The sequence below is a fragment of the Mastomys coucha genome, unplaced genomic scaffold (assembly GCF_008632895.1).
Source record: "Mastomys coucha isolate ucsf_1 unplaced genomic scaffold, UCSF_Mcou_1 pScaffold19, whole genome shotgun sequence".
NCBI classification, from domain to species: domain Eukaryota; kingdom Metazoa; phylum Chordata; class Mammalia; order Rodentia; family Muridae; genus Mastomys; species Mastomys coucha.
In genome coordinates, this window is record NW_022196901.1 from 14,897,857 (window position 1) to 14,913,973 (window position 16,117).

Consider the following 16,117-nt stretch of genomic DNA (forward strand, 5'->3'; position numbering starts at 1 on the left):
ACTCATTTTATTGTTATAATATTTTATAAATTTTAAAAAATATGACAAAAAATATATTGTAGGTATTGAAGGGGGATCTCTGGGAGGAGTTGGGGTACAAAAGGAAAACAAGAATGTGACTTAATTCTATGCATTTTACTTAAAAAATGTTTTTAAATGTTAACAAATTCAGATAAATTGAAATCATGTAACTTTTCTCATCATATTGCAATAAAAGTTAAAAAAAAATTTAAAAATCATGTGATAATATAAAATGGCTTGCAATAAACAAATGATCCAAAACTTAAAAAACACTAAACTTAAAGCTATAATATATACACAGAGGACCTGGTACAGACATATGGTGGTCCTTGCTCAATTGATTTAGAGGATCTTGTTCTCCAGCTACTTCCATTCCCTCTGACTTTTTTTAAAATGGTTTTAGAGCTTTATTGTGGAAGACAGACAGAGACAGACAGACAGAGGAGGGAGGGAGAGAGAGAGAAAGAGAGAGAGAGAGAGAGAGAGAGAGAGACCATGGCCACATGGAGACAGGGGAAAGGGAGGGGGAGAGACGGAGCAAGAGGTGAGAGTAAAAGACAAGAAAGAGAACAAGAGCTCCCTCTGACTCTTACAGCCTTCTTCTGTCTTCTCTTTGGCTTTCCCTGAGCTCTGAGGAGAGGGATTTGATGGTGACATCCCACTGTGAGTTCCAAGGTCTCTTTCCTCTCTGTCTGTCTCTGTCTCTGTCTCTGTCTCTGTCTCTCTGTCTCTCTCTGTCTCTCTGTCTCTCTGTCTCTCTCTCTCTCTCTCTCTCTCTCTCGCTCTCTCTCTCTCTCTCTCTCTCTCTCTCTCTTCCTCTCCCCCACCCCACCCCGTGTGTGTGTGTGTGTGTGTGTGTGTAAAGTCTGGCTGTTGCCCACTGTTTTTGGAATAAAAAGGCATTGGTAAATCTGGCTTAAAGGAACCCATGCAATACAGGGGATATAAGCAACATCAAAGTGGGTTGATACACATAGTAGGATTTTCAAGAAGGGTATGTTGGTAATGCTGGCAAAGAAAGCATTTCTGGCATACCCTCTCTCTCCAAAAAAAATAATGGTAGTAGTGTTCATGATATTTAGCATTTCTTGACCACCCTGGTATTTCAGACTCAGTCATGAGCACTTTACAAAGATGATCGGTTTTTGCTGTCCTGAAGATAAACCAGACACTGATAGGATAACTCACTCTGTTTCTTTTTTCCCTGGTCAGTTCCTGTCTGCCTTCCTCTATCCCATTGTCTCTAGCAAGTGTTTGTTCAGTTCCTCTTAGATACATTCAAGAATAAAGCACCAACTGAAGAACTACTTAGCATGTACAGTAGACATGGACAGTAGTAATGATCTTTATTTTTCTTGGTTGCCTAAATGAAAGTTTTGTTTACGTTTGGTCTCTCTAGCCCATCACATTCTCAATATTACACCAGCTCTCTTTGGCAGAGGCGATTTCCCAGAATGCATTTCTTCTTTGCTCTTCCCCCTCAGATGCCAGGATCTTGCATAATAGCATTTACTCCGACATGTTTAATTTGCTATGCAGGCTGTACCATTGACACGTATTTTCATTTCTCCACAAAGGCTACTGTGCTGAATGTATGGAGTCTCCCCTTAGAAAGTAAACAAAGCTTTTTGCTACTGTTGCCCTCAGGTTTAACTCTCCCATCCCACTTTCTAAAATGCCAACTTTTATCCATGAAACCTTAAATTGTCTCAATTTCTTGGCTACAGAGTTTACCTGTAGTTTTCTTTTCCATTTTAAAGAACACCCAGCAGATACTGCACTGTTTCTAAAAGCCTCAGTTGTTTCCCTACCCATTTTCAGGATACAGCTTTCTTATCTACAATCCATCAAGAGTCTCAATTTACCTCTCTGTTTATTAGGGGCATAGTTGTGTATTCATGTGCGCATATACTTGTTTGGGTGCTCATCCTTGTGCATCAGTACAATGGCCAGAGGTCAATGTTGATTCTTGTCCTCTCTATTTTTGGCAAAGGGTCTTTCATTGAACCTGGACTGATTGAGCCAGGCTGTCTGACCAGTAAATCCCTAGGATTCACCTGTCTTACCCCTGGGTGCAGGAATCATAGGCATGCACCACTGTAACCAACTTATGTGATGCAGGGCATCAGATCTCAGGCCCCTCTGTTTGCAGAGGACTAGACTAGCATACCCTCCCAGTCCCTCCGTTTATCTCTTTGGGAATAACCCCTCTCTCAAGGCAAACCAGTGGCATAAAGCCTTCTGGGCGATTACAACAAGGCTTATCATCCTTTTGTATATACTGTGCCTACACTCTAGCCACAGGCCTCTGGGTACTCTGCTGTTTACAGACTGAATCCTTGGACTTAGATCTACAAGTTTCTCAGTTTTACAAACCTTCTAGAAAGTTCAGCCAGGCACCATTTTGTGTGCTGATTGATACTATGTGTATTCACATTCTTTGAAATTTGGCCGTGGACACATCAAAGGCTACACTTTCAGGGACCATGCTGGTTTGTCAGAGTGGGAGGTCTTCTCCCTTCTCCCTGCCTGCTGTGGCCTTGAAAGTGCCTTCAAGCAGCAGTTTTACAGTTTTAAGCCTGATTGGGAAAATATTAAACATTCATTTAATATGAAAATTGGTAAAGGTTTTTAAAGTATAGTTTAAGGAAAGTTTTGTAAAACTGAGCCTATTAATTTTCCTTCACTAAGTCAGATGCTGAAATCAGAGACTTATACTCTGCATATTTGATAAGAGGTAACAATGTTAATAGACCTACCAAAGTCCATGTAGCCATGACACCTGTTTGTTTTTTTTTACTCTTAAATCCCTTAAGGAGTTTTATCTTTCTCACCATTACTTTTGGTGTCACATTTTAAAGTCCTATTCCCACAGTTGCCTAGATGCAGAGAATATAGGTTCATTTCAAATGGTATTATACTTTCCAATTAAAAAAAGAAAAAAACTTCGTACTTTTATCCTGCCTTTTGATTTAATATCACTGTCAATCTCATCCTCCTAGGGTTTCTGTAACTCTGTGTGTGTGTGTGTATGTGTGTGTGTGTGTGTGTGTGTGTGTGTGTGTGAGAGAGAGAGAGAGAGAGAGAGAGAGAGAGAGAGAGAGAGAGAGAGAGAGAGAGAGAGAGAGAGAGAGAGAAACAGAGACAGAGAGACAGAGACAGAAACAGAGAGACAGAGACAGAAACAGAGAGAGAGAGAAACAGTCAGACAAACAGAGGGGGGTCCTTTCTTAGGAGAAAGGTTAGAAAACTTAGAAAGGTTAGAGAAAGGAACATTCCTGGAGCTTTTTTAACTGGACTTTGCTTCATTTTTTTCCCCCCTTGGAGGAGGTTGTTTGTTTGAAGGAGAAAAAAGAGGAAGAAGTTATGGCTGACAGAGGCCTTCCATCCCTGCCAGGATGTAGCCCTGGCTAGTGGGTTTCAATTGCCACTTTGCTGTGTTTGATGCCTTCTGATGGCGTAAATCCAGAAGTAATTGAGAGAAGGCAAAAACAGACTGGCAGCTCTCATAGTGAAGAGGCAAGATCGGCAAGGCAGATCCAGGCCCTTGTTGGGCATAGCTCATCTTCCTTTTGTGTGTTACACAGCCTCCTTGAGCCCCATGTTGGGTGCCAGCTATCAGTCCCACTCTGGTCCCCCTCCCTTAATGGCATGATGGCCTGCAATCAGACCAGTGGCCTGAGAGGGAAAATGGTGTGGGAATAGCCGAGGGTGAGAGACCTCAGGAGATGAGGAAGTACAAAAAGAAACACATCTGGGAAGACAGGCTTTCAGGGAGCTCATCTAGTTGATGGGAACAAAGGCTTTTTAAACCTCTGAGAGTAGGTAGGGGTCTTCAGGGAGAATGGATATCATTGGTTGGGGCTGAGGTGCTGGGAATGCCTCATTTGCATGAAGAGGAATTCCAAGTGCTGCTGGACATGACTTTACAAAGGTAAAGCAAACTGAACCTGGCTCTCAAGCTACATGGCTTCCTCTGGTGGGACAAAGGTGGAGACACAGGTCTATGTTCGCCAGGACATGCAGGCCCAATGGGGGTAATAATTCTGTTAAGCTCAGGATGAGATTTCCAGGGTTTGGATATATATGCCTCAACCCCACTCTTGCTCCAGGCCTACTCCAGCAGACAGAGACTAAGACAAAGACCGAGGGACCGAGAAAGAGACACAAAGACAGAGTGAGACAGAGACCCAGAACAGGAACACAACCCTGAAGTGTGAGGATGAAGGTCCAAGGACTCAGGAGCCAGTTGTTTTTTCCTCCACCCTGCTCAGGCAGGGTCTCTCCTGTTGCTTAGCATCCACCAGCTTTCTGTCCCTCAAGCATCCGTCCACTCCACCCGTACCCAGCATAGCTACCTCTGCTAGGGCCTCCGAGATTACAGATGCATGCCACTGCTTCTGCCTTTTTAAATGTACATTCCTGGAATTGTTCTGGCTCGTGCTACAAGCACCTTTGCCTGCTAGGAAAATTCCCCAGGCTTGTTTATAGTTTAATTTTTAGTGATAGTGTTTGTCAGAAAATATGAGTTCTTTCTGCAACTATAGCAAAACTGAATTAAGACAACAAAAAAATGTAAGGTAAGGTAAAGACTGAAATCCTTTAAGTCTTAGAGAAAGTACGCATGCATGCATCATTTTAATTTTTCAAAAACAGGTTTAGACAAAAGTATACCACTCCACCCACGTGGAGTCACACATTTGATTTCAATCAACTTCAGTCATACACATAAATACAAGTAATTCAATTATTATGTGAAACTTGGACCATGAGCATTTTTTTTGCCTTTGAATATATGAATTAAAAGTGGATTAGAATCAGAATCACACCACACCTTACATTAAAGCCCCCTAACTTTACATTTTAATCTTTTTTGCTCTGTGTTTTCCTTATAGAACCCTCCTCAGTGAGACTACCAAAAAGTGTCAGGTTCAATGCAATGCAGTCTTCGCTTCAGGACATCCTGGAAGCATAGAAGTGCTGGCCTTTAATTTAAACTGGTTTCTGCAAAACTTAATGTCACCCAAAATACCTAAGTGCAGAAAAACTGAATAGATCTGATTCTTTCCAATCAAGATCAACACAAACACACACAGACACACACAGACACACACACACACTCACCCACTTTTTACAATACTTAGGATCCAATTCTTTTCCTTTTCCTTTTTTTTTTTTTTTTTTTTATTTTGTAGTGGTTGAAATAAAGAAAAGTCAGTGGGGCTCTCTTGTCTCTGAGGTGTGGGGCTCGAGCTCTTGGTGGGTTAGTCGCTTCCTCTTTGCCATCACAGGCTTCGAAGGAGTTGCCTTGGCTCTGCAGGTGGCTACCAAGTTTAGATCAGAGTGGTAATAGTTCTTACGGGTCATGTGCCTGATATTGCTGAGTGTTGTTGATGATGGTGCTCAGAAGGGAAATGACTGATTTTTCTCTGACCGTATCTAGACTTCAGAACCAATTCAACTCCTTTCCTGTGGGCTGCGGGCTCCACTCCCACAGTCATTTGGTGAATAGGCCTATTGTAGGGGAAGGAGTTACAGGCTTTCAGATGATGGGGCTCCGTGCTGTACATCTGCATATTCCTCTTGATCAGGAAACTGGAGCAGTTCCATACCTCCATCCATTGCAGATGCTTTGGCCATGCCTTGATTCTTGTCACTATGGTGCCTGGAACCCAGTTCCTCTTTATCTTTACTTTTGAATACATTCTCAGCTGTAAAATTATATTTCTATCCCAAATATAAGCCAGCAAGGAGACAAGTCTTTACCTAGTGTGACATGATTTACAAAATCACTCAATGTAAGAAATATTCAGTTGGACTGGACAGATGACTCAGTCACTAGGAGTGCCTATGGCTCTTAGAGACACTCTAGGTTTGGTTTCAGCACCGATACCCTCTAGCTCACAGCAGTCTGCAAATCTAATTCCAGCGGCTCTCACACCCTCTGCCCTCTGTAAGCTTTTGCACACGTACACTTGCTCGCACACACACACACATTTTTAAAAAATCTTTATGAAAACTAAATATTTTTATTGACATAACAGGTAACATGTCTACCTCCTAGCAAAGATTAGGTACTCAAGTATGTATGGAAAGCAGAAATGATGAATAGCTTGAGTGGATACATGTGTGAAGAATGAAGTGTGAAAAGGTGGTAAAAGATGGGGAAAGATGGATAGGAAGTCACCAGTCAGGAAAGGGGACAGCAGATAAGGTGAAAAAAAAACCTAAGAGCTGGAAGTCAGAGAGGAGCGTCTATGCCTAGTGTTGGTAATTTAAAAGACATTTTGTATCAACTCTATCAACAGCAGAAGAACATTTCAAGTCAGAATTTCCAAATAACACTTTGAAATGAGACTGTAAATCAGTTCCTTCATTCTACCTTAAAGGAACCAGCACACAGTTAGAAGCAGAATTCTTTGCTAACTGATGAAACTAGGAAGAAAAGTTTAATCATGTTTTTTAAAAAAAAAAAAAACATTTGTTTTCAATATATCTGTGTGTGCGTGCACATGACCAAGGAAACCAGAGGCATCAGATGCCCTGGGGCTAGATATACAAGTGCTGTGAGCCACCTGATGTGGGTGCTGGGAATTTAACTGTGTCCTCTGGAAGAACAACATGTCTCCAGCCCAGGATTTCAATCTTAAAGGGCAGTTTCAAAATGATTATGGATTGCCTAGCTCTGTTGATTTACATACAGAGATTTTCCTGAAAAGCACTAACAAATTGTATTGAATGGCTAGATTTTTCTTCTAAAAGCTTCAATATAATCCATTTAAAAAATAAGCATAATTATGTGATATCAAAGTGGCTGGTAGGGTGAAAGGCAGCTGTGCATGGGGGTTAGATAGTAAATGGTTATTTTCCATTTCCTCTTTCGAGAGCATTAGAGAACTTTGGTTTAAGCAGATGCCCTAGGGAGCGGTCCAGTAAAGGTCCACAATGGAACAGTAATTCAGAATCTGTGAACTCTGTCTTGAGTCATTATTTCTGCATTTGCCTCAATGGCTGAGGCTGCCCCAGCCTTCACTTGGCTTAGATGTACGTTTATCTTGTCAGTGTACAGAAATGTAAACCATTCACCTTTTCAAAAACTAAAGGTCACACTAAATGGCTTGAGGAGTTTAAGAGCACTCAAATGTCTCAAGATCTTTGCCTATTCGTTGAAATATTAGCTTTAGAATAATTGCATACAGCAAGACTAGAAACACTTGAAAGGGAAAACACAAAAGTGAGAATAACATATTCAATTAAGTTTTATGCGACTCAGTGAGTAGTTAATTAAGTAACCTTTATCGTTACTGTTTAGCATGCACGCCCAACAGGGAAACAGGAGAGTGCTGAGTTTGTAGAATCTCTCATGTCAGTGTATTTTCCAAAATGCGTAAGTATGAAGTGGCTGATAATAACTTTGTGCTTAAGTGATATAATTTATCTAGTCCCTTAATTTATAATTTATTTTAATTTTTATGAGGCTTAGGTCTTAGGGCCCTGGTTCATGTGACTGAAGAGTAAAATGAGCCTCGTGAATGCAATGCTTTTGTCTTTGCTTACCAAGCCGAAGAGACAGGGCTCCACCTCAATGGCTTGTTGTGCTGTTGTCATACCTCAAAAGATGTGTGGGTGTTGATCAAACTCAAGAATGTTTGACACATTGAGAGGGTTTTAATGATCAGAAAGGCATACATTTTACAAAATATATCAGATTGATCAAATTAAAAATCCATTTCTGGAGCTGGGTGGTGGCGGTGCATGCCTTTAATCCCAGCACTTGGGAGGCAGAGGAAGGCAGATTTCTGACCGAGGCCAGCCTGGTCTACAGAGTGAGTTCCAGGACAGCAAGGGCTACACAGAGAAACCCTGTCTCAAAAAATATTAAAAAAAAATAATAATCCATTTCCATTTACTGAAATATAGGGATACATTAATTATTAATTTGGTGTTTGAAAACACAAAAGCACTAGACTATTGGACTAGACACCTCCTCTTGTCCACAGCGTCTGACTTAAAGGTATACTTGAATTTGTAGATTTTTCACCTTCTGAATGCAAACCAGAAGGAAGGAAGAAGTCATTGACTAGCAGGGTTTTTTTTCCACTTCTCAAATCAAACAAACAAAAAGAACAAACAAACAGAAAAAGAGACAACACTGGCAAACAACAGATTGTTCCTTAGAGTGTGTAAACACAACTGTGTATGCTCTAACTATAAGACAGACTCTTTACCATATTCTTGATACATATAAAACTGTCAGGCAGAAATAGGAAAGGAATACATGCGCACATATCCACAAGCACATCTGTATAATCACAGACCCAGAATAAGAGTCGCATGTGTAGCGCTACCCTCCATTTATCGACTCAATTGCAGCTATTGATAGTTTGGTGTTTGCCCCTCAAGTTGGCTGTGTTAAAAAAAATTACGTGGTCCTGTGAAGGTTTATGCCCCAGTGTAGGGGAATGCCAGGGCCAGGAAGTGGGAGAGGGTGGGTTGGTGAGCAGGGGGAAAGGGGAGGGAACAGGGTTTGTTTTTTTAGTTTTCGTTTTGCTTTTCTTTTTGATATTTTTTTGGAGGGGTAACCAGGACAGGAGATATCATTTGAAATGTAAATAAAGAAAATATCTAATAAAATAAATAAAATATTACTATGGTGCTCAATTTGGCAACACGTATCCTACAACTGAAATAATACAGAGATTAGCATGGCCTTTGCAAAGATGCTATGCATATTCATGAAGCATTTCATATTGTGCACCAGCTCTGACAAAGGCTGCCTGACAAAAGCCAACTGTAACTTGGAAAGGTCTTCCTGAGGCCATTGCATTTTGCAGTAGGTCGTAGACAGCCAATGAACCTTCCTCACAACCTTCTGGCATCTCTACAGCATCACAGAAGTGTCAATAATAACCTCTCTTGTAATTTCTATATTGCTTGTTTTTTTTTTTATCTAAAACATATATTGTTTTTATTATCTAAAACATATATTAGTGCATTAGAATTCCAACAAAAACATAATGTGTGTACTTGGTTTCTTTAAAAAAAAACTATAAGGAGATTAAAAATTGAACACAGATTAATATGCCAACACTTAAATTACATTTGGACATACTATTCAAATAAGGTTTCCTAGGTTAATGGATATGTGTGAGAGAGACTACTTAGTTTACAAACTGGTATGCCCTGCAAACTATATGTATGCTTCAGAAATAGAAGTGGATTTGAATCCTCGCTTAAAATGATTGTGACCTGAGCAATGTTACATCAAATTCACCTTTCACCCAAAGAGGTTATTGTTCTTACCTCGAGCAGTTGTCTGAGGGTTAAGTGAGGTCAGAATCACTTAACTTACTTCCTGCTGATTTGCTATAGGTTTTTACAGTATTTGTCGTCTTCTTCCTCCTATCATTACCATAGCGAGCATTATATTGTCATCACTATAAGAGAGCAGGAGAACGAGCAACAGAAAAGAATGGACGGAGAAGAAGGAAGAGAGAGGAGAAAGGAGAGGGAGAGGAATATGGATGGTTTGGAGATGTATTTCAATGGAATAGTACGTGTCTAGCCGACCTGAGGGTCTGCAGTGGGCCTGAGGGTCTGCAGTGGGCCTGAGGGTCTGCAGCAGGCATGAGGATCTGGGTTTGATTTCAGCATTGAAGAAAGGGTATATTTTATTTTCAAAGCATACTATATATCTACAGCTCTGTTAGAAATTTTAGATATCTCATATAACATAATTCTCATGATAGCCCTGAGTAGGTATTATTCCAAATTTGAAGATAAGGAAACAGACCTAAAGAGAGGAATTATTTTACTCAAGGATCAATCAACTATGCATTATAGAATCCGGTTCCAAATCCTCAATCTGCATTTGTATCTAAGAGAATCTGGTACCAATTTTAAAAACTAGCAAGTTCCATAAGTCTTCCACAAGTGTCCTGTTTTGCTGTGGACAGAAAAATAAAGTAAAGTAGGGAATTCATCATGGGACTTGGAGAATGCTGTGTTTAACCCCTGACCATTCTGTTAACCCCTAAAGCAGAGGCGTTAGATAGCAGGTTAAAAGATGCCTTTCGAGTGCCCTTAGACACAGGAAACTTAGGAGAAGGATATGGCCCCCTTGGAGTTCCTAGGGGACTTTGAGTTGCTCAGCAGAGTCATAATTCAAGAACTCTAGAGATGGCTCTCTCAGAAAACTTTTGCAGTGATTTGTAGATTATTTGTCTTACACACGTGTGGTTGTAGTTATTGGTTATCTTCTATTAGAAAATATAGGCTATTTCCTTCACTATAGTTTCAAATGGTCATTCAGAAAGTAATATGACTATCAGAGCACTTCTTAGAATTGAACTGAACTTTAAATTTATACATAACACATTAAAGATATACACTGTATTAGGGCAATGCGATACGTTGACATAGAAGTATATTATATCATGTTGAAATTAAGTTAAATCAACCTGTATCCCTCAAACATCTATTATTTCTGTATTGAAAACTTTCAAAATCTTCCTGCAGCTTTTTGAAATGTGCAGTATGTTATCACAATCTGTAGTCACCAAGCCCTACAATGGCACCCCAGAACATCTTGCTCCTGTCCGACTGTAACACAGTTGCCACAGATGAACCTTTCTCCATGCTGCTCTCCCTGCCTCTTCTCAGTCTCTGTGAGATCAACATTTTCAGATTCTACATCTGAGTGAGATCATGTGGTACCTGGTTCTGCAAATGGCTTATTGTCTTGGTGTTTTACAAATGTCAGAATTTCATCATTTTGTGTGGCTGAATAATATCCTAGCGTACATATGTACCCACTGAGGGACTTAGCCTTTGTATTTTAGAACAGCTTTAGGTTCGTTAAATGCCCTGAACAGAAAATTCAGGTTTCCATATGTTTTGTCCCACCACACCCGCTTCCCACTACCCAACCCCTGTCACTAACATCTTACTCTCAGAGGTGAATGTGTTACAGTTAATGAGTCAATACTAATGTGATATCAGCAAAGACCAATGATTTATTTCAGATCGCCCTCTTTGTGCTGTTTGGGTCTAGTGTATTTTAACACTTGGCTGTGTCATGTGTACATTACAATGTATCCTGAATAGTTCCACTGCCTTAAAAAAGTTCGCTGTCTCCTTTAGCCCTTCCTTCCCAACCATTGACTGTGTCACTGTCTCTTTGGACCTACCTTTTTGAGAATGCCACATAGTTGGGGTCCTATATAGTACGAAGCACCCCCTCTTCTGTTTGCTTCTTCTAGTTAATAACGAACACTCCAGGATTCCTCTGTCCTCCCACAATTTGATAGCTGTCTTCTTTTCATCTCGGCATAATGTCCAAGTCTGTGAGTACAGAAAAATATGGGTATTTTTAATCCAATCTCCTATTACACGATATTCTGGATTCCTTCCAGTTTTGCACAACTACATTTAACTTGCAAGCTATGTACAAGTTTTGTAGATATAGCTTTTCAACTCATTTACATAAATGTTTAAGACCATAGAGTCTAGATCACACAATAAGAGTCTATGGAGCTTTGTGAGAAATGTCCACCCTGCTTCCCAGTGTCTGTACTTCACCTTGCCCTGGCAGTCCTAGGAGTTCCTATTGCTCTGTATCTCCCCCAATGTTTGCTCTTGTCAGTGGTTTGTATTTTAGACATTGTAAATGCAGTGTCACCAAAGGCAAACATTAAACTTGAGTTTTGCCATCTTTACAAGGGAGGACCCCTTAAAACTAGGCTCAACTAGCAGAAAATGTTCTTTGTAGATTACTTTCCACAGGCTCAGGGTCATGACCTTGGTGTAAATAATGAAAGCGAATCAGACAAACAGCATCCTGCGCATTGTTGAGACATGTTGATCGCATCAATGCCCTGCTCGCTCGGCGAGATGATGCTCACAGTCCTCTCAGTAGGTCAGGGTGCCTGTGGAGTGCTGAGCGGGGCAGCTTGAGACACACGGTACACAGTTAAGTCAGACGTGTTTATCCATATGCTCAGGTGTGTACCTACTACCTCAGTCAAAAGTGTTCAAAGAACTGGGCAAGAGGAAGTACCAAACCTGTCAACTTACTGGACACATGTTATGTTAAGCAGATTCCATTTTTGTGTCTCCATAATGCTAAACAAAGTGCCCCTCTTCTCAGATATAAACACAGAAACGATTTTACTAGTGCTCTAGTGTTAGGGGTGAAGAGTATTCGGATCGCCATTTATAAAAGGCTTAGCATATTGACAGACATATGATGACTGTTTAATATTGAATCAGCTCCCCGGTGGGGAGTGGGAAGTCAGGGAGGTCTTGGCTGAAAAGCATAGAACTGATGTTTGAAGTGAAGGGACCTTTGAGGGAACTGACTAGATCCCCTGGGGACCCACACAAAGTAAAACAGAAGAGAGTCATGGCTATATATGAAAAGACCCAGAAGAAGATGAATACTACACTGCAAAAGGACAGCACAAGAGGGAAATGAAGAGAGACACAGCATTTCGCAATGGTTCTGACAGATACTGAAGCCAAAGCCTGAGGACACATTGGCTCCCTTATCCAGATTTGTTTCAACTGTGTTATTGCATTCTCTCTCTCTCTCTCTCTCTCTCTCTCTCTCTCTCTCTCTCTCTCTCTCTCTCTCTCTCTCTCTCTCTCTCTCTCTTTCTCTCTCTCTCTCTCTCTCTCTCCCTCTTTCCCTCTCTCCCTTTCTCACTCTGTCTTTCTCTCTCTGTCTTTCTCTCTCTTTCTCTCCCTCACTCTCACCCTCCCTCCTTCCCTCCCTTCCAATCTTTCTCCCTCTCTCCCTTCCTCTCTTCCCCCTTTCTCCCTTTTTCTCATCTTTTATCCCTGAAGAAAGCAACCACCCCCCTTCATGGAGTTGGTCATTAGTAAGATTATGTGGTGTTAATGAGTTCCTTCAGTTTCTCCATCTGTGACTTTCCATTGCACCTGTCCCTGCAGTACATGGAGGGAAATATTCACATGTGCTCATTATTCTAAGGGAAATTGGCAGACTTGGGTCTAGTTGTAGCAGGGTCAGGAGAGCTATGATGCTGTGAGACCGCCCATTCAAAACTAAAAGCAAGACTTTGGCAAAGAGAAACAGTGGAAGAAAGAAACTATTGTTATTCAACTTCAACTTAAAATGAACTACTTTGCATACTACTAGAAAAAAGTTAATTTTCAAAAATTACTCCTTTAGTTCTTATACAGAAACAAGTAGATTCTTTTTACAAAGTAACCCCAACTAGCTATTGATACTCAATAAACTGAAATAATTTTATTTTAAAATATATAATATATAAATAAACACTAACATAACCTATATTTTCATTCTCACATCAAATTTTTTATTTATTGTACACTCTCTCTTCTAGTGGTTTTTGTTTTCCATTTAAAAGCATTTTCAGAAGGGGAACATTTGAAATGTAAATAAATAAAATAACCAATAAAAATAAATAAATAAAAGAAAAGCATTTTCAGGTTGTTGGACATTTTATAAATAGATTCCCTGGTACCCAGAATTTAAGACATCTGTCTCTTTAAATTAAACTTAAATTTCTATGTTTCTAAAATAATGGTTGATTCCATGTCATGCATACATTTTTAGTGTCTTATAAAAAGTTGAGATAGTCTACCAAAATCATCAGTCACTATTTTCTTTTTTTTTTTTTTCCATGTGTCCAGATAAATTTTATTTTCCCTAATTTCCTGTTGGAGCCCTTCTGGAAGTCACCATCCCAGCCTTGTCTCTGTGCAGGCGGCACATAAGCCTCAGCATCTGACATAAGCACTTACATTTTACACTTTACAACCAAATGTGCCTGAACTTGGTTCAGAGTCACTATTTTCTTGAGGAAAATATATCTTTATATTTTAGAGCCTGGTGAATTTCTCATTTTAAACTGTTTTTTAGAACTTCCGAAGGCTCTGCGAACATGAGGCTCTAGGTTCAAACACAGATCAACAGGAAACCAAGTAGAGGTTGGGAGTAAAGAGGCAAGAAGGGAAAGAAGAGAAGAAGAAAGGGAACCCTACAGGGAGAAGGCAGCAGACTGGCATATAAGTAGTGTGTTGTCGTAAGCCAAGAAGTACAATAAGTGTAAGCATCACTTTGACATCATCAATAATATCCGATCAACTTTCTTTCTTTCTTTTTTTTTTTTTCTGGTGGGTACAGTGAACTTTATTGATGGTATTCAAGAGAGTAGGGAGGACTCCCTAGGCCTCTCCTATTATTAGGGGGGTCTGAGATGGAAATTGTAAATGAGATGCTCAGAGTTGGGATAGGGACTCCTCAGCAACTGAGGGCCTCTCTCTTGCTCTAAGTGTCCTTGCTGGGGTGGGTGTCCAGGGCTTCTTACTCCTTGGAGGCCATGTAGGACATGAAGTCCACCACCCTGTTGCTGTAGCCGTATTCATTGTCATACCAGGAAATGAGCTTTACAAAGTTGTCATTGAGAGCAATGCCAGCCCCAGCGTCAAAGGTGGAAGAGTGGGAGTTGCTGTTGAAGTCGCAGGAGACAACCTGTCCTCAGTGTAGCCCAGGATGCCCTTCAGTGGGCCCTCAGATGCCTCCTTCACCACCTTCTTGATGTCATCATACTTGGCAGGTTTCTCCAGGTGGCATGTCAGATCCACAATGGATACACTAGGGGTAGTAAAGTATACAATCATGCAGTGTCACTTCTTCCTGCTTCCTGACACAGCAATAGGAAATGATTTCTGGATGTGAGTTTGTTTTGTTTTGTTTTTTCCTATAGAACAGCAAGTGTTCTCAAAAAATTGCCCTAAAGCCCATGGGTGAGTTATAAGTGTTCTACTGATAGATCAAGAGTGAATTCAGAATTGGAAATCTTTGCTTAACTCTTTCTTCCCCAGTGGCTCTCTCTTTTATAAGAATGAGCTCCCATTTATGACTGAAGGCCCTTTTCAGACAGCCAAGCAAATGAGTTGCTAATGATTTGTAAATTTGTAATTTGTAATTGTAAATTTGTAATTGGAATAAATTTGAAAACTAACCCTGACACATTTACCCTAGTTTATTACTGTGTCTAATTGTTCTGACTGCAAATCAACCCTGGAACAGAGTTGAAATTTGAAATGTCCTGAGCAAGCAAAGGCTAAAGAAAGTAGGCCATTGTTTAATCCCATAAAATACCCTTAGAAAGGATGGAAGTCTCTACTCCAGTGAGACACAGGTATACAGCATCTCTGTTAACCTGGAGGAAAACCAAGGACCTGAGGGATCCCTTCCCATCACTACGACTCTTCTCCACACATCATCTCTTATAGAAAGAATGATGAGGGTCATGTTCTTCCAATGGAACTACAGGTCATGAGTGTAACTCTGTGTTTCCCAATGCCTACACCACACATTTACTTCTAATGACCTCAAATTAGTTTTGACTGGATGATCTTAGTATTGGGTCAAACATATAGGTGAGGGGAAAAGTCATTGGATCTTGAAGATATCCTTATAAGAGTCTAGGACAGATGAAGAGAAAATTATTGAATGGGTTGGTATTGACTAGAATTCATTTATTTGAAAAAAATTATGGAATTTTTATTGCAAATATTATTTTAGTGTCTGGGTGGTGATATACCATAAACTGAAAGGATTAAACTCTGGCCTTGTGATCTTCATAGGTAGGAAATAGGAAAACAATGCATACTTAACCTGGAAATAAAGTCGAAAGCAGCTGTTCTCAACCTGTAGGTCGTGACCCCTCTGGGGGATGAGTGACCCTTTCAAAGGGGTCAGATATCAGATCCTGCATATCAGGTATTTACATTATGATTCAATAATAGCAAACTTACAGTTATGTAGTAGCAATAAAAATAATTTTATGGTTGGGGTCACCACAACATGAGGAAGTGTATTAAAGGGTCAGAGCATTAGGAAGGCTGAGGAGTACTACCCTAAATCTTTACAGAGTCCTTTCTGATGTCCAACACAGGACTACTTTCTATAACTGACATATCTTACACGAAAGCTAATTATTATGTAGTCCATACATCTCTCCAGATTCTGTATCTCATGTCTGACCACAAAAAAAAAATGTCTTGAAAGGATGGAGTCTTGGCTTTTTTTTTTTTTTTT

At 40.2% G+C, this 16,117-nt stretch overlaps 1 protein-coding gene and 1 non-coding gene across 14 annotated transcripts in view; both read left to right on the plus strand.

The window, feature by feature from the left end:
- Magi2 (membrane associated guanylate kinase, WW and PDZ domain containing 2) overlaps positions 1–16,117 on the plus strand; it is a 1,461,753-nt gene that overhangs the window by 1,017,401 nt on the left and 428,235 nt on the right. The window lies entirely within an intron of this gene.
- LOC116097656 lies at positions 8,675–8,776 on the plus strand. The gene has a single exon (XR_004121500.1). It is a non-coding gene; the product is annotated as a U6 spliceosomal RNA (small nuclear RNA).